Below are 21,906 nucleotides of genomic sequence, written 5' to 3'. Positions count from 1 at the left end.
CCCACCACGTCCTTAGATGCACCCGGAAATAAGACTTCTCTATCCGCCCAACTAGGCAAAGGACAAGATGGATCAAGGAGTCCTTGCCTAGCTAGATGTAGGAGGGGTGGATATTGAGCCAAATACGCATTTTTCCGATCTTCATGGGCTTGCTTGTGCATTGCTTGCATGAGAAGAGTCACATAGTCTTTCCCAATTTCAATTCCTTCCGACTTGAACTCTTCATACTCAAAGGGGTAAGGTGGTATGACAATGGAAGAGGAGGGAGCTTCAAGATCACCCTTTTGTTGTTGAATGATATACTCGGCTTCTTCGGAAAGGGTAAGTAGATAATTGGTCCGGTGGACGCTTAGGCGACAAATCTTCGAGGGCAAGGTGAACGATCTAGCTTCACTAGTTAGCCATCCATACTTAGTGTCAAGGGGGTTATGGGCAACCCATTTGAACTTGTGAATCATAATATGCATATCAATAAGATGGCCACCTTCCTTTGCTTTGTACTTGCTATCCTTATTGAAGTTAGGATCAAAGTGCTTGGCTAGGAGTGTGACTAGGCCGCCATTGACAATAACGGTCGTGCCCTTCTTCCCACTATCAACATTAAGCCATCTATCTACCAAGAGCCTCAAAGAATTATAAGGCTTGGTATGAATTCTTCCGATATTCAAAGCCGATTCAAGGAGAATAAAATCAAGTCTTGTGAAATGATTGGTGTCTTTCCTAGCAATTATGGTATTTCCCACAACCTTGTGCCATACTCTTATGCCCGGATGATGGACCAAAAGAGCACGACATGCATGAAAATCCTCAAATTTCTTCCCGGAGATCGCCTCCCAAAGAGGCTCGGGGTCATACTTTCCATAATGCTTAAGATAACGCGATTCATCACTAAGACCCAAAATTTCACCTAATTCCGTAAAGGTAATGCGTCTACTAACATTAGCTAGACGAAACTCGAGATTTTCTCTATTCTCAACTTTGGTGACTTTCAAAGAACTTAAAAATTCCAAGACAAGGGAGGGGTATGTCAATTCCTTTGTTTCAAACAATTTCTTCAACCCCATGGCTTTGAAAAAGGCTTTTGTTTGTTCAAGAACACCCAATTTTTCCAAGGTATCTTCACATATGAATTTGGTGGATTGAATAGATTTCATAGCAAACTTGACAAAGGTATTTCTATGGGTATCGGAAATAAAAGTTACCTCCGGATAATGCAAAAGTTGATTAATTACCGGAGTAGAAGGTGTTAATGGTCCCATAGAAGGTTGTTGTTGTTGTTGCACTTCTAAGTTTGGTGTTGCCACCACCATAGCCAAAGCTTTCTTTGTTTGAAGAGCCTTTTGCCTTTGTGAGAGTGCCTTAGCCTTTGGTGCCTTTGTTGCCTTTGTTGCTCCCTTAGTCCTTGCCATTGATGAACTAACCAAGAAAAGAATGAAAAATCTTCAATTTGTAGGATGCCCAAATCGATTTGAAGGTGAAAGGCTTTGCCTTTAGGAAAACAAAAATTGACTCAAAGGTTGAAGATTTTGTTCTTGGTTTTGATTTTGTTCTTGAAGAAGGAGTGATTAATTTGTTGTTGGAAGGATGGTTTGATTTGATTTTGATGAATGTTGTTGAGGGTTTTTGTTTTAATGATGGAGAGGATGAGGGTTTTGATGTTGTGGGTAGTGTTTATGAATGAATGAATGAATGAAGGAAGGTGGGAGGGGTTTTAAAGAGACCGAAAATTTCAAAACTGCAGGGGCAATCCGTGCGGATTAGGCTCAATCCGTGCGGATTCTGCTTCTTCTACCTTTGCAAAAACTCGCCTAAAGACGGGCGGATTTGGTACAATCCGCTCGAATTTGCTGAACACGGGACGGGCGGATTTCTTCAAAGACGGACGGATTTCTATCCAGAGAAATTTGCTTGTTTTCCTCAGCTGCAAAGACGGGCGTCTTTCTCACAAGACGGACGGATTCTTCAAGACGGGCGGATTTTCAGAAATCCGCTCGGATTCTTTAACAGTCAAGAAAATTTCAAAATTCAGCTCGATTCAAGACGGGCGTCTTTTCCGGGGACGCTCGGATTGCATAAGACGGGCGGATTCTTGGGAATCCGCTCGGATTCTTCCCCTATGTACACGGATTCAATTCCACCCGTGCACAGCGCATTCCCTTTATCATTCTTCCATTCTTTCTTTCAAGTCTTGTGTTCTTCATTGTGGGGGCACTACTAAGGCATGGATAGCCTAGGCAATTGCCATCCCCACACTAAGGTAAAGCACTACACATCAATTGAAATTGTTAGTCCCTCCCTCACTTCTCTCTTACATGACAATTATTTTGATCAAAGTAAATAAAAATCCAAAGATGACAAAAATGCAATACAAGAATTGAAATGTAAGTTAGAGAGTTAGAAATATTTACAGGTGGTGGTTTAGGGAGGACTCCACCAAACTCTCATTCTCGATGAGATGTCAAGGGGGCATGTTCAAGGTGTTGTTGATGTTGCTCAACACCTTGAAAAAGTAATCAAAAGCTTGTTCATTATTATGGTAGAGGTCCTCAATAGACCGTGGCCCTTGTTGTTGATCATGATCGATGGCATGTCCAATGTAGGGATTAAAAATCCCTTCAAATTCGTCGTCCCAAAGACCACAAACTTCATTGAGTTGATCATTGAAAATCTCTTGCTTAGATGGAGACAACACTCCCAATTTCTTCTCTTGGCCAACGAGGCCATCCTCTTCTTCCTTGGTTGATTTTGATGAGCTTTGCAAGCTCTCCTTGTCATAATTCACTTGCTCTTTGAATGGAGCATCTTCAATTTTCTTCTTCCATTGGAGTTCCGATTTCTTCCTCTCATCTTTTCGGCTATAATGATCAATCATGAAACATGGCTCATGCAAACGAGGAGCTCTCATAGTCTTGTCAAGATTAAAAGTTATGCTTTCATCTCCCACTTCTAGAGTGAGATCTCCATGTTTCACATCAATCACCGCACCGGCGGTGTGTAGGAAAGGTCTTCCTAGGATGATTGGAATGTTGGAATCTTCCTTCATATCAACAATAACAAAGTCCACCGGGATGAAAAACATCCCAATTCGCACGGGGACATCTTCCCATATCCCTAACGGTGTCTTCGTCGATCTATCGGCCATTTGGAGTGTGATGTTGGTGCATTTAAGCTCTCCCATCCCCAACCTTTTACTCACCGAGTACGGCATGACACTCACACTAGCCCCTAGATCACATAAGGCTTTGTTGATCGTCGTGTCGCCAATGGTACACGGTATTGAGAAGCTTCCCGGATCCTTTAACTTTGGAGGTGAACTCCCTTGAAGTATTGCACTACTCACCTTAGTGAAGGCGATAGTCTCAAGTTTCCGGATCGACTTCTTCTTTGTGAGGATATCTTTCATATACTTCGCATAGGCCGGAACGTGATTGATTAATTCCGTGAAAGGAATTGAGACTTCTAAATTCTTCACAATTTCCATGAACTTTCCAAGTTGATCATCAAATTTGGGCTTGGCTTGACGACTTGGAAAAGGAAGTCTAATCACAATGGGCTCCTTCTCTTTGTCCTTGTCTTCATTTTTCTTTAAACTTTCTTCTTTTGATGATTCTCCATCTTTGGAGTTTTGCACAATTTCTTCCTTTTCACTAGCTTCCACAACTTCATCCTCAACTTGCTTCTTCGGTGCTTCATACCTCGTACCACTTCTCAAGTGAATGGCACTAACCGTTTCATGTCTAGGGGGATTACTTTGAGGTGGTAATTGCCCCTTTTGTCTTTGTGAGCTTGAAGATGCTAGTTGAGTCAATTGGGTTTCCAACATCTTGGTGTGAGCTAGAATGTTGTTGATGGTGATTTCTTTTGCTTGGCTATCTTTTTGCATTTGGGTGAAAAATTCTTGTTGATTCTTTTGCATTTGGAGGACCGCTTTTTGGACATCAAAACCTTGGTCATTTTGGTGATTGTATGGATTTTGATTTTGGTAACCTTGGTTTTGATTGTAAAAGGGTCTTTGATTTTGGTTTCTCATGGGTGGTGGAGTATATGTTGTTTGAGGGTTTTGAACATTTTGGCTTTTGTATGAGAGATTTGGATGGAACTTGGTGTTCTCATTGTAAAAATTTGAATAAGGGGTACCACTTTTATATGCTTGGAAAGCATTCACTTGTTCGATTGTCCCCCTACACTCACTTGGGTCATGACCCAAAGTTCCACAATTCTCACATATCCCACTTGGGATTGATGAGGATGCCGTCATGGCATTGACATGATGCTTCGATGATTTTGAGTTTTCCTCAAGTCTAGCCATAGCTTGTTCAAACTTCAAGTTGATTGTATCGATATGGGAGCTTAGTTGGGCACCTAATTGAGTAACGGCGTCCACTTCATACTTTCCTCCTCTAGTAGCCTTGCGAGGTCTACTATATTGTGAGTTATGGACCGCCATTTCCTCAATCTTGTTCCATGTTTGATTGTCATCAACTTCGGTGAACATTCCATTTGATCCCATATTGAGAATGTTCCTAGAATCTTCATATAAACCATTCCAAAATTGTTGCACCAAAAACCATTCGCTAAGTCCATGGTGAGGACATGAGCGACAAATACCTTTAAACCGCTCCCAAGCTTCATACAAAGACTCTTCATCCCTTTGCTTAAAACCCGTAATTTGAGCTCTTAGCATGTTGGTCTTTTCCGGTGGGTAGAATTTTTTGTAGAAAGCTAGAGCCAACTTCTTCCAAGAATCTATTCCAAGGGTGGCCTTATCAAGGCCCTTCAACCATTGCTTTGCGGTGCCGATTAAGGAAAAAGGAAATAAGACCCATCTAATTTGGTCTTGAGTCACACCCGTTTGAGAGATAGCATCACAATAATCGCAAAAGGTTTCCATATGAGAATGAGGATCCTCACTAGGCATCCCCCCAAATTGGCTCCTCTCAACTAGTTGGATGAAGGCGGACTTGGCAATAAAATTTCCGGTGAGATGTTGCGGTGTAGGAGTACCATTTGGTAGATTCTCCTCGGTGGGTACGGAGTGTGACGAGAATTTTGGCATTGTAGGTGGATTTTGTGGGGTATTGTGTAATGGGTTTTCTTCTCCTTCTATTGCGAAAGGATTGACAAACTCACTAGTGGGTTGAACAACTTCACCAACACCTCTGAAATTCCTCCTAACAAGTCTCCTATTGTTCGTCAAGGTTCTTTCGATTTCACGGTCAAAAGGTAACAAATCACTTTGTAACCTTCTAGACATGTAAAATATCAAACAACTCAAAAACAATTAGAACAAACCTTGAGGAGTTTTACTTCCTCAAGGTGAAGAAAGACACAACTAATAACAATAAAAAGAAATCTAAATCAAACAAACACCGTCCCCGGCAACGGCGCCATTTTTGGTGCGAGGCCGCTAAGTGTTCACAAATTAAGATGTGGTCGTTGGTCACGGTCGAATCAAAACACAATTTGTAGCTTAACAAGTAACTCTACAATTAGTAAAGAGGCAAGTAAAGGTCGGATCCCAAGGGACGGGAGTTGAAATGAGATTTCTATTGTAACTAGTGGTGTCTAAGGGGTGTCACAAATTGGGTTGATGTAGAAGGTTACTAAACTAGAATAACAATGAAAATAAACAAGCAAGATGAATAAAAAGGGGTGTAAACAATTGATTAAAGGCACTAGGGTGTCATGGGATCATAGGGGAATCATGGGATATGATCATACAAACATGTTCTCAAATTATAAGCAAGCAATTATTGTTGTGATGGATTGAGTTGGGTTATATCTTACAATCCTAGGAAAGTTTGGGTCCCGGAGCCGAATCGATTAGATTGTACAACACCTACAAGTCGACTTAATCTTCCCTACTCAACAACATGCATGGTCTAATGAGACTCGAGTTGGGTTATGTCTTACAAGTCTCATTGAAAAGATAGGAGATGATAGTAAATGCAAGGATTCATAGGCTTAGCATTTCATCAAATATAACATGTGCATGAGTTGAGATCAAAACAAGCAAGCAAATAAAACATGAAAGCATATTAATTTAAGCATGAATCATTCCCCATGTTGGTTTCCCTAATCACCCATTAACCCTAGCTAAGAGACTACTCACTCATTATCATGTTGATCATGCTAGCAAGGTTGTCAATCATACCAACAATATGAAACATGATGAATAAATGAAAGTAATTAACAATAATTAAAAAGGGATTAAGAGATTATACCTACTAATGATTCCAATAATAAAGCAAGAATAATAGAAGTACTTGAATGCTAGATTGAGAGGTTGTCAATCTCCCAATAATAACCCAAATAATCTTCAATTACCCAAAATAAAGGATGAACAAAAGAGAGATTAAAGAACTAAAACTTGGATTAAAACTTGATTAATACTTGATTACAATATTGAAGAGAGATTTGATTGATATTAACTACACTAATTATTGATAAGAAGAACATGCTCCTCTAATTAGCCTAATGGGGTATTTATAGTGAAAATTAGGGAGGATGCATTAGGGTTAACTAAGGGCTAAACTAGTAATTACACTTTTTAAGTTGAGCAAGGAGGACCCGGTATTTTCCGAGAGAAGGGCTTCTCTTTTCGTAGCTTGAAGAAGACAATCCGTCGTCTTTGTGAAGAAATCCGGGCGGAATAAGGTCGGGACGGACGGATTTGGGCGGTGGAATCCGAGCGGATTCGAGGAATCCGGACGGATTGTTGAGGGGAATCCGAGCGGATTCGAGCACGGGGCGCTCGGATTGTGCAAGGGCTGGACGGGCGGATTGTTGACAATCCGCTCGGATTGTCAGTCAGCATAGTAACTTCTTCTTTTCTTCCCTTTTCTTCATAAATTCCTTGGGGATTTCCTTGGGGACTCAAGGATCTTTCCTCAACATTGCCCTTCTACTATGATATGTACAAAGGCCTTCTAATCTTGTCTCTCCTTGATGCTTGGTCATTGGATTCGATCAATTTAGTCTCGCTTTGCCATGAAAATGCAAGATTCTTACTCCTTTCCTACCAAGGGATCAAAATCTCAAAGAATATGCAAAACAAAGAACTAAAGATAAGAAATGACCCAAATAAGCACTAAAAAACATGGAAACAAGGCTAATTCGGGGGCTAAATATGCGCCAATTATGGTCACATCAGTACGGTCGTTTCTGTACCAAAAATAAACCTAAATACAACTAACAGAAGCTAGCAGCAAGTAGGGTCGATCTCCACAGGGAGGCAAAAATGAGATTTATCTGTTTTAAATTAGTCTAAGAGTAACGGGGGTTTGAATATGATTTCTAAACTAAGAGAGGTGGCAAGAGAAATTGAGAGATAAAAATAAAGGCATTAACAATAAAGAGAGAGAGAACTAGGATTCCGGGTCATCAATGAACGTCAGTCAATCGCAGTTAAGGTCACAGATCAGTCGATGTGTCAGTCTAAGGGGCAATGAATATCTCCTTTCGGTCTCAATTCGCCCTAAATGCTATTAGCTTAACTTTCGCCCTCACTAAAGCATCCTATTGTTCACTGCAGGTCTCACCCCTTCCAACCTTTCGGTCTAGGTCAAGGCTTACCTAAATTAAAAGGCTAATTGTGTCGACTCAACTAGCAGGATACAATTATAGCAGCGATTAACAACATAGACTAAAACAACAATGACAACCTATAAACCTAATTAGCAATTAACATTAGTCCATTGAATCACCTAAATCCTAGAAAGGGAATTACCTAGACATGAATAATAAAGGATCAAGAATAAGGGAAAGAAGAATAATAAACATTAAATAAGAAGAATAAAAGGGAAGAGAAAGTTACAGAGTAAGGATTCGGAAAAGGGAAGAAAAGCAATATCCAAAGTAACAGGAGGAAAAAGTAACGTATGATAGTGTGTGTGAGGTATGATAAGATAGCCCCCTTAACCTAATTATGATAGCTTAAATAGGAAAACAAAAGCCTATCCCGAAATTAAGCCCAACACGGGTTAATTAATCCCGCGTAACATCAAAACCACTCGATCGAGTAACTTTAAATCACTCGATCGAGTAAAATTAAGCTTAAACCACTCGATCGAGTAGAAAATCTACTCGATCGAGTAAATCCTAAAATGCAACTACTCGATCGAGTAGAAAAAGGACTCGATCGAACATAAATCTACTCGATCGAGTACTTTCCAACACACAATTCCTGCTTCGCGCACTGAATTTCAAACGGCTGCCATTTCTTCGTTAGTTAGGCAAATAGGGAGATTCCAGTGGCGTTGGAAAGCTAAGAGGACAAAATTTCATCTCCAATTGGAATCACCTGAAAATAAGTTGTAGAACTTGAGATATGGCTCTTCAAAATAGGCACTAGCAATTTGAAGTTCTTCCTTTGCTCGCCTAGCTATCTTTCTTCTTTGCGCATCTCAAAATAGCTATATTCCCGCTCCAAATTCACTCTTCCTCCAAATGCATGCTAAACGGACGGTAAAAGGCTTGATTTCACTACTTTATGGTTCATTCCTGCAAATAAGACAAAACAAACCAAAGTAGCATATTCGGGGCATTTCGTAGCATAAAACTACGATAATAGCATAGAAATACGTGCATAAAAGGCCTAAAAGGACTATATAAAATGCACGTATCAAATCTCCCCAAACCAAACCTTTACTCGTCCTCGAGTTAACTAAATGCAAACTAATGGAACGGAAAAGATAACTCAGAGCCAGCTATAACTTGTCTACTTAAACCAGTTTAATGCAAACTAAAATCAACAGTTACAGCTACAATGGTCATTACGCAAACGAATTATAAGATGTCCATAAATAAAGCTGACCTATCGACCCTACAAGACCAATAAAATCGGACTCTCACGTGGTCACTCTTCTCTCATGAAGCAAAGGGTGAAAGTATATGTATAAGAGAGAAAGAGAAAATAGTCACTCACTTAGACTGCGACCTACATAACATGCATGCAACAAAGATGATAGACGATTCAAGTACTACACATACATTCCAACCAACAATGTCCGTCACAGCTGAGGGCTTACAAATGATATGGGAAAGTGAGGTTCAGGTGAGAAAAGGCAAAACAAATTATGGAAATGTGGAGGTAAAGCGTCAAGCTAGTTTCTAAACAAGATCATATAAAACCATCTGAATCCCAGCTGTCTAGAAAATAGGGTACAGGTGCCCTTCATTGGCACACATCTCACTACCCAAAACACTATCTCCTCAAAAAGATATGAATAAAACGGAGGAGTAAGACCGTCACAAGATAGAAACAGGCACAATCGGTCTTTTATTTCAACAAACTCAACTTTTTCCTGATTTTTTTTCTTTCTTTTTCCTTCCTGTTTCACGTGTAACTCATTTTTCATTTCTTTATTTTCTTTTTTTTTTTCTTTTGTTCCACGTCTCATTCTTTTTTCATTTTCACGTTTTTTTGTTTCTTTGTCATCCTTCCTCATTTTTCTACCAACTCCAATCAATTGGACAACCGAGCCAAACTCGCAACATGGATATGTACCACAAGAAGTCACACTAAACTAGCTTGACTGGGCAGGCTAAATTTTGGATGTAGCTAATGGGTCAAAAAGGCTATATTTGGCAAGCGCCTCCCTGCATGTGACGCTGACCACAAACCCGAATGTATGCATTTGACAAGAAATTGAATTTCATAAATGTGCAAAAGTAATAAACATGTTATGCAAGGAGTACTACTCTCAATTCCTATGTAAACCGGTCATGAATGTCACCAGTTATAAGGCTCTAAAACTCAGAATTTATAGAGTAGGTTGCCAATTTATCAGGTCAAGTCTAAACAGTCAGCTAAATTTGAACAAAAACTCGTAGACTATGCGTATAACAAAGCTAATAACTATCAAAAGAAGTGCAAGGCTCAAGTAAAATGACAAGTTATAGTGCAGTTTCATCACGGAAATCTACCGTTCCGACTCAACCTATATGCAAAAATAAACGTGAATTTTTTTATTAATTTTCGTTTTTTTTTTTTTTTTTAAGGGAAAGAAGAATGCATATGAAATCTGAAAATTAAACGTGATAATAAAAATGCAAATAAAAACAATTACAAATAAAAACAATATGCAGACACAGATATGGATGCATAACCTCCCCAAACCGAACCGTACAATGGCCCCATTGTACCAAAACATAGAAAGGAAATGCAAACTAAAAGAGAAAGAGAGTAAATACGGAAAGCTTACAGGATTGCGCGAATAAAGGACCTCCCCAAACCAGCCAGCAACGTGGGAGGTCACTAATAGCTCAGAATACCGTCACAGGAAGCTAATCCAAGCAATGGGCGTCCAAAACAGCTCGATCGAGAGGAATAGTGGTCGATCGAGTACCTTTTTTTTTTTTTTCTTTGCAGGTACTCGATCTACTCGATCGAGTAGAATAAGTACTCGATCGAGTGATTTCAGCAGCAAAAGCTTTCGATCGAGTACAAAAAGTACTCGATCGAGTGATCCTTATTATATTCCTGCAAAAGACGCAATAATAACAGCCCGCAAAACTAACAAAGCAAGCATACTTATATAGTCTATGGTACGAAGACCAATTATTACACATAACTGAAATAAAATGCAATGTTTGAAAAACAACTAAAAATAAATCTCCGGGTTGCCTCCCGGGTAGCGCTAGTTTCAGACAGGTCCCAGCTCGACCTTCTTTTTCATCCAGCTGCTCTAATTAGCCTGGTCAAAATAACTCAAAGCGCGCAGCAACCGATCAAACAGCCGCACATGTGCTACACAAAAATGTAAGTAGCACCATAGAATAGCAATAGCATAGGAAATTAAAATGAAATAGCATTTAAGTCTAACAAATTTCCTATGACAGCTCCTAAAAACATCCACAAAATTATTCCTCCCTCCAGCTAAGGGCGGAATATAGAAGCTTAAATTAACCGCGAGTGGAAAATAAGAGAGCTCATGAGCATTTGACTCAAAAATAATGCGAGTATAATCCAGATGCACTGACGGGTTTATATTGTGAGGTAGAGGAATCTGGTCTTCTAAAGGAGAAGGTGGGTATTCATCCCAAATTCAAGGGATAGTAAAGTCAATTGGGTCAAATGGGTCCTCAACAATAAGTTCATCCATAATATCGCCATAACTATCCCATTTAACCTTAAGACTGTCAAAAATTTTCTCCTCACTCTCCTTAAGGCCGGACTCGTCAGTAGGGAAGTTCTCAAAGAGACCTTCCTAGTCGTCCTCACTATCTGTGCAAGAATCATAGAGGGGTTCTAAATTATCCTTATAAAAGGGGTTATCAACCACGCTAATGGTCTCCTCTATTTTTCCGTCAGTATTTTCTAGAACGGTTTCTAAGGTCTCACCCACCCCCTCATCTGAGTCAACATGAAGAGAGAAATTGGGTTTAAGAGTTTCAGTAGCAAACCATTCAAAAAATTCTAATAACTCTTTTACGGGGATTCCTTCGAAATCCCACTTACCATTAGCCTCGAGGTATGCTCGCGTACGGGCATTAATTCCCCGGATGATAGACTGGCATATTTGGAGTCCCCAAAGCATTCCTCGTCTTGGTTCGAGCCACTCCTCCCACCTGTCTATATAAGAACCAAAACTTTTGTTCTCTCTCTGCGGAAAGTCAAGAACAAAAGACTTGAAAACGGTCTCAAGGAACCGAGGTTCCTTGAGACAAGAAATAGACTAAATAAAAACAGATAAAACTACGCTGCCTCCCCGGCAACGGCGCCAAAATTTGGTACGGTCGTTTCTGTACCAAAAATAAACCTAAATACAACTAACAGAAGCAAGCATCAAGTAGGGTCGATCTCCAGAGGAGGCAAAAATGAGATTTATCTGTTTTAAATTAGTCTAAGAGTAACGGGGGTTTGAATATGATTTCTAAACTAAGAGAGGTGGCAAGAGAAATTGAGAGATAAAAATAAAGGGATTAACAACAAAGAGAGAGAGAGAACTAGGATTCCGGGTCATCAATGAACGTCAGTCAATCGCAGTTAAGGTCACAGATCAGTCGATGTGTCGGTCTAAGGGGCAATGAATATCTCTTTTCGGTCTCAATTGGCCCTAAAATGCTATTAGCTTAACTTTCGTCCTCACTAAAGCATCCTATTGTTCACTGCAGGTCTCACCCCTTCCAACCTTTCGGTCTAGGTCAAGGCTTACCTAAATTAAAAGGCTAATTATGTCGACTGAACTAGCAGGATACAATTATAGCAGCGATTAACAACATAGACTAAAACAACAATGACAACCTATAAACCTAATTAGCAATTAACATTAGTCCATTGAATCACCTAAATCCTAGAAAGGGAATTAGCTAGACATGAATAATAAAGGATCAAGAATAAGGGAAAGAAGAATAATAAACATTAAATAAGAAGAATAAAAGGGAAGAGAATGTTACAGAGTAAGGATTCGGAAAAGGGAAGAAAAGCAATATCCAAAGTAACATGAGGAAAAAGTAACGTATGATAGTGTGTGTGAGGTATGATAAGATAGCCCCCTTAACCTAATTATGAAAGCTTAAATAGGAAAACAAAAGTCTATCCCGAAATTAAGCCCAACACGGGTTAATTAATCCCGCGTAACATCAAAACCACTCGATCGAGTAACTTTAAATCACTCGATCGAGTAAAATTAAGCTTAAACCACTCGATCGAGTAGAAAATCTACTCGATCGAGTAAATCCTAAAATGCAACTACTCGATCGAGTAGAAAAAGGACTCGATCGAACATAAATCTACTCGATCGAGTACTTTCCAACACACAATTCCTGCTTTGCGCACTGAATTTCAAACGGCTGCCATTTCTTCGTTACTTGGGCAAATAGGACGATTCTGGTGGCGTTGGAAAGATAAGAGGATAGAATTTCATCTCCAATTGGAATCACCTGAAAATAAAATGTAGAACTAGAGATATTGCTCTTCAAAGTAGGCACTAGCAATTTGAAGTTCTTCCTTTGCTCGCCTAGCTATCTTTCTTCTTTGCGCATCTCAAAATAGCTATATTCCCGCTCCAAATTAACTCTTCCTCCAAATGCATGCTAAACGGACGGTAAAAGGCTTGATTTCACTACTTTCTGGTTAATTCCTGCAAATAAGACAAAACAAACCAAAGTAGCATATTCGGGGCATTTCGTAGCATAAAACTACGATAATAGCATAGAAATACGTGCATAAAAGGCCTAAAAGGACTATATAAAATGCACGTATCACACTCCGTTCAGATCGGGGTGGCGAATATCTTTCAAATGAGTTTGATCAACACCTTAAAGACTGTGGAATAGTTTTACAGTTAACTCCACCTGGAACACCTCAATTAAATGGTGTGTCCGAACGGAGAAATCGAACACTACTTGATATGGTTCGATCCATGATGAGTCACACGGTTGTATCTGATTCATTATGGGGTTTTGCTCTTTTGTCAGCTGCTCTTATACTTAACCGAAGTCCGTCTAAAGCTGTCGACAAGACTCCATATGAAATGTGGAAGGGAACGGTCCCTAACTTCTCCTTTATTCGGGTTTGGGGCTGCGAGGCTTATGTCAAGTGGAGACACGAGGATAAGCTCAGCCCGCGATCGGTCAAGACATACTTTAATGGTTATCCAAAAGGAATGTTTGGTCATTACTTTTATTCACCTACCGAACATCGAGTTTTTGTTGCGGCTAGTGCAAAGTTCTTAGAGAAAGAATTTCTCGAGAACAAGTCAAGTAATAGAACCTTCGAGCTGTCGGAGATTCAAGAACCAACAACCGAGGTACAGATGAAGGAAGTTGTTCCTTCAACTGATGATACGGTTAATATTCCTCAGGAACCTAGGAGGTCGGGTAGAGTCTCTAATCCTCCAGACAGATACATTGGTATGGTCGAGGAAAATGACGTTTTGCTCCTAGAGAGTAATGAACCCGCTACCTATAAAGGTGCCATGACCTGTTCCGACTCTAAGCTATGGTTTGAAGCCATGCAATCCGAGATGGACTCCATGTATGAGAATGACGTATGGGATCTTGTTGATTTACCTAACAAGGTAAGACCTCTTCAGTGCAAATGACTTTACAAAATAAAGCATTCTGTAGACGGGGAACCTTCCAATGACGTCTGGGATGCATTTGAGCAAGTCTCAGTCACCGACGACACCTGAAGGGGTTGAACGCATGAGTCGTGTTCCTCATGCATCAGCCATAGGATCAATCATGTATGCCATGATATGCACACGTCCAGACGTGGCATATGCATTGAGTATGACGAGTCGGTACCAAGGCAACCCAGGTGAAACACACTGGATAGCTGTTAAAAACATCCTTAAGTACCTACGGAGGACTAAGGATTGGGTATTGACTTATGGAGGAGATACTAAACTATGTGCAATTGGTTACGCAGATGCTAGCTTCCAAACGGATCGAGATGATTCGAAATCTCAGTCTGGATTCGTCTTTACTCTTAATGGTGTTTGCATCACCGGAAGAGTTCCAAACAGAAGTTGTAGCAAATTCTACTATCAATCCGAGTACTATGCCGCTTATGCGAAAAGGAAGCTATATAGATGCATCAATTCTTACAAGGACTAACCATAGTTCCTAGTTCGAATGACCCAATCACTTTCTATTGTGACAATAGAGGTGCCATCTTCCAGGCTAAGGAGCCTAAGTCTAGCAACAAGTCTAGACATGTACATCGGAAGGCTCACCTGATCCGTGATTACGTGGAGCAAGAGGAGATAGTGATTGACAAGATTGCTTTGGATGACAACATCGCGGACCCTCTCACTAAACCATTGAAATATGATAAGCATGAAGGGCACGTTATTTCCATGGGAATTAAACGTGTTCCTGAGTTGTACTAGTTGCTTATGGATTCGATACATTTTCTTTTTCCATATGCTATTTATAACTTCATCGTTTTATTTCATATTTTGTTTTTCATGTGGATTGTACGACAACATTGAACGCCACAAAGTGAACTGAATTACATTATATTTATTTTGGTCTATAATCGCCTACATGAGCTGATAACTCTGGCTATTATATTTTGAAGTTGATTGATGGTGGGTTCAACGAGCCATAAGTCAAAGGTTGGCTGATCGATCACAGATGCGAGTTATAACGATACCTCGTAGGACAATTGTGACAACGTAATTGAGTCTTAAATGTTTAAAAACATTCGGTGCCAGGTCGTGGATTGGACGTCCAATGTGTTCCTAGAGTCGATTCTTTTGACTATCGACTGTCTCTTGAGATTAAGGCAGTTTTTGGGTGACTTTGGTTTCTTTCTCATGGTCGACCGTAACAGGAGGCTAAGCTGATTTTCACTGGGTCATTTCATACTGTGCTTATATCTGCAGGATTCGAGTTGAAGAAAATATCCAACCTTTATCAGGTTTAGTTATTTCTCAGGGCCACTCGAGGAGTTGTAACTGAAATACATGGCCATGCTCGAATGATGATTCGTTTATCAGTTAAGTTACTCTCTAGTCGGGAAAACCACTCTTGATATTGATCACTTGTAAAATACGACCTTTGTGAATACGGATTTTGCAAATTGTTTTACATTGAGTGGGAGAAATTTTTGGATATGAGAATGGTTATCGCACATATTCGTGTGAGGACAAGTGGGAGTTTGTTGGAGCTTGTGTCCTCCACAGTTAGTGTGATAACATATATAAATCTCTTATAGGTTCACAAGGGTATACTTAGTATTTTATCAGTTGATTAACATTTACTTAATAACGGTTGGCTTGCTAGAAGTTTGACGTTATTATCATACTGATGGCGGTGATCAACTGGTCCCTAAAAGTCACACCTAAAGGATGTGTTTGAGAGATGTGATTGTATGAAAATATAATTACATTGATGCCTTATATGACTAAAATGTTAGTTGTAGATACCCGTATCCGTCGATATTGGAATTTATAGAGAACCCGACAAACAACCAATGATGATAGGACACATGTATTCTTTAGTTGTCATTGTCATTATTTGGAGCTCGTTTTACGATTAGAATGGGCGTCGTCGATGAAATATTTTATCAATTTAAATGATATTTAAATTAATGTTTGTTTTATTAAAGTGAATTCATTTTATTGTTTTAATTTGAATTTATTTTCTTAAGTTTATTTTATTGAAAATAAAATAGATATTTGATTTGAAAAATCATTCTTAAGTTACTTGATTTAAAAAATTAATTTAAATCAATTTATAAATCGTATTTGAAGAACTCGTTTTTTACGATGGTTTTGTATGCGATTTTGAGCTCGTTTTCAACTCGATTTGAGCACGATTTTCGAAGCAAACTCGAGCCAACTCTTGACCCATAACCCAGCCCATCACTCGCCCTCATAACCAGGCCCTAACCCCTTCCACAAACCCGTCCTAAACACTCCCCAAACAGCCCGCACAACCAACCCTTTCCCTTACCCGTGTTCAGCTTTGCCAAGCCCCAAACCCGCTCCAAACGCTACTTAAACTCGTGCCCATTAACCCTAAACCATACCCTAGTATCCTACCCATATTACCTTAGCTTAACCACCAAGCAAATCCCTCATACAAACCCTAAAAACCCCACGAAATAGCTGATGGACAGCAGCTATGCAAACCGAGTCCAAGGTCTCTTAACCCTATCAAACCCTACTTTAACTCTCTATAAATACCTCCCCTATGCCATACATTCATTCCTCTAAGTTCTCCATACATACTACCATCACTAACCAACACTAATCTCCAAAAACAAACCCTAATTGCCTCTCAAAACCCTCGACAAAATCGAGACATCCAAACTGAGAAACAGTTTGTGTCTCTCTCGAAATACCATTCGTTCCCCCTTCAAATCTCCATTAAAATTCGAGTTTCTTGTTACTAATTACCAATATAACACCCATCTACATATTAGACAAAGATTCACGAGCCAAATTGACCTTGAGAGTACACGAATCCCTCGAAAAACAGAGTCATACACTCTGTTTTCGCGGCTTTTCCTGTCTGTTCAGTTCTGTTTGTGCTCGTTTTTCTTGCCCAATAACTCAGAACGAGCGTGGTTTGCTTTAGGATCTATGTTATAATCTCTTTCTAGTTTTCAAAACATCTTTTAAATCTAATTTTCACCGTGAAACGAGTGAGAAATTGCAGTTTGAAAGTCGCTGTCCAGATTTACCAAAAAACGTGTTGTTGCTTTGTTCCTTCGTCGACGACGGCCTCTCGAGATAAAATCTACGATCGATTACGACCCAAGACGGTGTCAACGATACATGTAGGTTGAGGGTGTATCAAATCCTCCTCTTCTGCCTCTTATTTCGTTCTTTTTATGTTTGTTTTTTATAGTTCATTTTTACTTTGTTTATCGTTTGATATCGTTAACTATGAAACTAGTTTAGTTTGAGTACGAGTTAAAGTACCACCATGAACACCCGCGTTGACTTGAGTCGGGAAAGAAATCTGCCACATCGGTCGGTCGTATCCCCCTTCTCATTTACATATCCTCGTGTTCAAGGTAGGGCATTAATAAAATGGATTCTAACTTCGTTCCTCGCTTTTGACCCCTCGTTTGTTTCGTTCAATTCGACCTGCCCTAGGACCCGTTGCATGTTAGTTCGACCTCTATTTGTTAACATATGATTCATTTAGATGACTTTAGATCGATTAAATAACCTAATTAGACATGTTAGGGTGCTTCGACACAAGCATTAAAATCGGTTAACAATTCTATAACCTAATTGAATGCATCTCTCTTTTCACCTAATTTCTCGCTAGTATAAGAGTGCGTGATTAGCACCTTCTTATTAACACTCGATGAGTTAATTTAAGTAGCGAACTTGACCTAATTTGACCCTTTAGGCCGTGTAGAGCATTCGGTTTTAGGCGAAGCCTTATGACCTCTTTTATCATCGATTTCTAATGTATATCCTATATCGCTTTGCAAATCTATCTAACCTAATGAACCTAACCTAGAAACTAGGGTGGCCGTGGCTTGGCCGTGGGTGTGGCCGTGTCTTTGTCTTTCTTGCTTCTCCTTTATATCATTTGTTCATCGTTGTTTCGTATTTTGTAATTACCTTTTGTTTATCGAGTCGTTTCTTGTAATTCGTTTGTAATTAGTTTTCTATTTGGTCGAGTCAAATGATTTATAAAAACCTTAGTCTTATTTTGATAGATAGTTGTACTCCAATTCATGTAGGAGCGTAGTAAATCGCATGTTGTTTAAAGCGACATGGCCCGATTTACGCTAATGCATGCTTTGGTGTGTGGCCTAATGTCTAATTCGATGAGATTAAGTGAAAGCACGCATTATGAGGAGTGACCCAAGGCCTTGAGTTATGTAAACCGTGGGCCACCCCTTGTGCACGTTTTCCTAGGCCGGATTGGCCGTGTAAGGCGTCGTGTATGATGTCGTATATAGCAATTGTATTTAGATCGAGTTGTATCTTAATTTCTTGTTGTGTCGGCATGAAATGCCCGGGTTGTAATAGGGTAGATCCCAACGGCTCCCCCACTCCCATCAAGCCTTGTTTGTTTCGTTTACGTGTTGTTAGATCAATCAACCCACATGCTAAATTACAACTTTGACAAAGTTAGTTTAGTTGCATCTAAAACGACATAGGAATTGTTGTCACATGTTAGGGTTTTAAAACGATGTTTGCATATCGTATATCGCAGTAGCTACGACCTTGTTTGAAATCCGATACTTGACTTAGTAGAGGCCGTTATTGACGGGCGGGGTTAGGTGTCCTTATGGGCTTCCTATGGTTTGTGGATCCGTCTAAATACCATTGGATTACGAGAGTCATTCAAATCGAGTGATATAGGGTACAAGTCTTTATCTTTAATCACTCGTAGTCGATTTGCTTTATGCTTTTCGATGAAAGGTGTAAAGTTGACTTGAACGGTTCCAAGTTCCCATAAAACTTGGTGGCGACTCTAATTTGTCTTAATTCGATTCGAAAGAACCTCGAGTCAATTATGCCTAGTGTGGATCCCTCGGACGCAGTTCCCGCGGGCGTTGTCCACATTAGTCCATGTATTTGACTAAACAGTTAGTCAATGTGATGATGAGACGATTATTTAATACAATTAAATAATATCAGTTGAGACGAATTAATTGTTAATTCGTAAAATTGAATATAAACTGTTATATTTAATTAATGTATATAATGTTTGCTTAAACGAATTAAGATGTTAATTCGTAATTAAACGTAACCAGTTATATTTAATTAGCAAATTATAAATATGTTATATTTATAGTTAATGTATATAATTGTCATAATAAAATGTTGACAGACCGGTATTAATAAATCGACTACAAACTGTTGTGTGTGGACTTATTAATACATGTCGACATAATTGACAATTAATATGATACACATTATATACAATATGATGACAACCAAAAATAAGAAGATTATATCCTTATTTGTTTTGGTGGTCACTTGGTCAAACAAGAAAAAAGGAAGAAAAATATCTTCCCTCTTTCTCTCCTTTTTCGGTTATAATAGGTAAGAAGGGAGATCATTTTACTTACTTAATTTTTGACCTAATTCTCTCATCACAAATCAAAAACCCTAAGAATAATTAAAGAATTTTGGGGATCTATTCTAGCAAAGAAAAGAGGCATTTCTTAAAGCATTTTGGGTGCAACGATTAGGAGAATATCGATCTCGATATTGTTCTTAGGCCAAATTTCTAGGACCAAAGGTTGATTCTAATCTCTACTTTTTTTTATGTAATTTCATTTATGACTCGTATTTTCATAATTATAATTTCGTTATAATCCGAATTCTTGATGAAGTATACCGATATTTCCCACAGAGAAGCACAGACAAACAGTCACAACCAGCTGTACAAACGACAGTCACCAACTATCAATCCAACATAAGACTGATCACTATCACAACCAATCAACACTACCGATACTAAAACAACCAAACAATATCAACAGACTCTCTAGACAATCAACAGCACTGAGTAGGCGAACCTACCTTTAGCAAACCGCAGCGATTCCGCGTCCGAACACAAGATACCAATCAACCATGAAAACCACCTATACAACCATCAACACTATCTATTATTACCTCAATAAACATAACTGAAAACAAGGACGATGATGATGATGACGATGACATACCTATTACACAGCAATCCGGCGTCAAGACCGCTACCCGACTCAAGCATCCCATCCCTAAAGTATTATCACTCACAAAGGCATCAAGGAGGTGAACCATGGTGAAGGAGAAGAGAGGTGATGGCATTTAGGTTTAGGAAGAAGGCAGAGAAATGATCTGGTGTTTCACGATTTATGATTTATAATTCCCCGCTGGAAACCCGTTACTCAATCAAGTAACCAACTTACTCGATCGAGTGACCTCTACTCTATCGAGCTCCCAAGCTACTCGATCGAGTATCCTCAGCTAGATCGAGTAACACACAAACCAAAGCTCACATCGTCACCAGTCATTACTCGTAAGGTTTCCGAAGGTCAAGATAGGTGTCTAGGGTCAGTCAACGGGTCCGTAAAAGGACGGGTATTACATAATCGGAAAAGATACTCATCATTCATCTTTGGAAAGTAGCGGGGGCATTACATTGCCCGAAGGGCATTCTCCTATATGCAAAAGTACCGTAGGGACATGTGAAAGTGGTCTTGTGTTGGTCATCCGGGTGTATCGGGATTCGGAAGAATCCCGAGTACCCGTCAAGGTAGCAATAGAATTTGTTGGAGGCTAACCTCTCAAGCATTTGGTCAATGAATAGTAGGGTAAATGATCCTTTCTTGTTGAGGAATTCAATTTACGATAATCGATACACATACGCCAACAAGTGATCTTCCTTGTGGGTATTAGCTCATTCTTATCATTTGTCACCACCGTGGTACCTCCTTTCTTAGGTACCACTTGAACGGGGCTAACCCACAAGGAATCCGATATAGGATAAACGATTCCTGCATCAAGTAATTTCATAACCTCCGTTTTTACAAATTCTTGCATGTGGGGGTTTAGTCTCCTTTGGCCTTGGATGGTAGGCATATGTTCTTCTTGTAGATGAATTCTATGCATGCAAAAATTGGGGTTAATCCTCTTAAGATCATCTAGACTATAGTCTATAGCCTTTTCATGTTGTTTTAACACATCAAGCAAATTTTCCAATTGATTCTCATCAAGTTTTTCATTAACAATCACGGGTTTGGTTTTAGACTCATCAAGGTAAGCATACTTCAAATTAGGGGGACTGGGTTTTAGAGTTGGAGTTTGTACCTCAGTTTCTACCATTGAAGGTTCACTAGGGACATCTTCCACCTCCATTACACATTATATCCTCATGGCATATTCGATATGTTCCTTCATACCCATTGTAGTCAAATTCCTCGACATACTCTTCTTGATCCTCGACTTGCATGGTATGATGATTGGTTGGTTGTTCTTCTTTAGTGGATTGTGATGCTTCCTTGAAAATGTTATTTATCAATATGGATTGCTCATAGGTGAGCTCTTTATAAGCTAGAGCGGCTTCAAGGAGGTCTACTTCTAATGCACAATGCTTATTTTTGGCCTCACTTGCTTCTAAGGCTTCCAATGCTTGCAAATGGTCTTTGATGAGAGTAGTGCTCACATGGTCCTCTACACAACAATCTATAAGATCCATCTTACGAAACAACTAAGAAAAAATGGTGAGAGGTACCTTGAGCAAGTGCTCTCCCTCAAGGTAAAGAAAGACACAACTAAAAATAATTAACGAAAATCAAATCAATTGAACACCGTCCCCGACAACGGCGCCATTTTTTGGTTCAGTGTATAAACTCGTCGTCAAAGATACCAACCAAAACAATATTTATAACTTCACAAACTACTCTTAGTAAAGAGGTAAGTAAAGGTCGGATCCCAAGGGACGGGTATTGATGTAGGATTTTCAATTGCAAGTAGCTATGTC

The 21,906-nt window shown here is 39.5% G+C and overlaps 1 non-coding gene across 1 annotated transcript; it reads left to right on the top strand.

Moving 5' to 3' along the window:
• Nucleotides 1–4,577: 4,577 nt before the first annotated feature.
• Nucleotides 4,578–4,684, top strand: LOC141616616 (small nucleolar RNA R71). Its single transcript, XR_012530950.1, has one exon. It is a non-coding gene; the product is annotated as a small nucleolar RNA R71 (small nucleolar RNA).
• Nucleotides 4,685–21,906: the final 17,222 nt, after the last annotated feature.

Source organism: Silene latifolia, chromosome 11 (assembly GCF_048544455.1).
Source record: "Silene latifolia isolate original U9 population chromosome 11, ASM4854445v1, whole genome shotgun sequence".
Classification (NCBI taxonomy): Eukaryota; Viridiplantae; Streptophyta; class Magnoliopsida; order Caryophyllales; family Caryophyllaceae; genus Silene; species Silene latifolia.
This window is presented reverse-complemented; position numbering and strand designations above follow the sequence as displayed.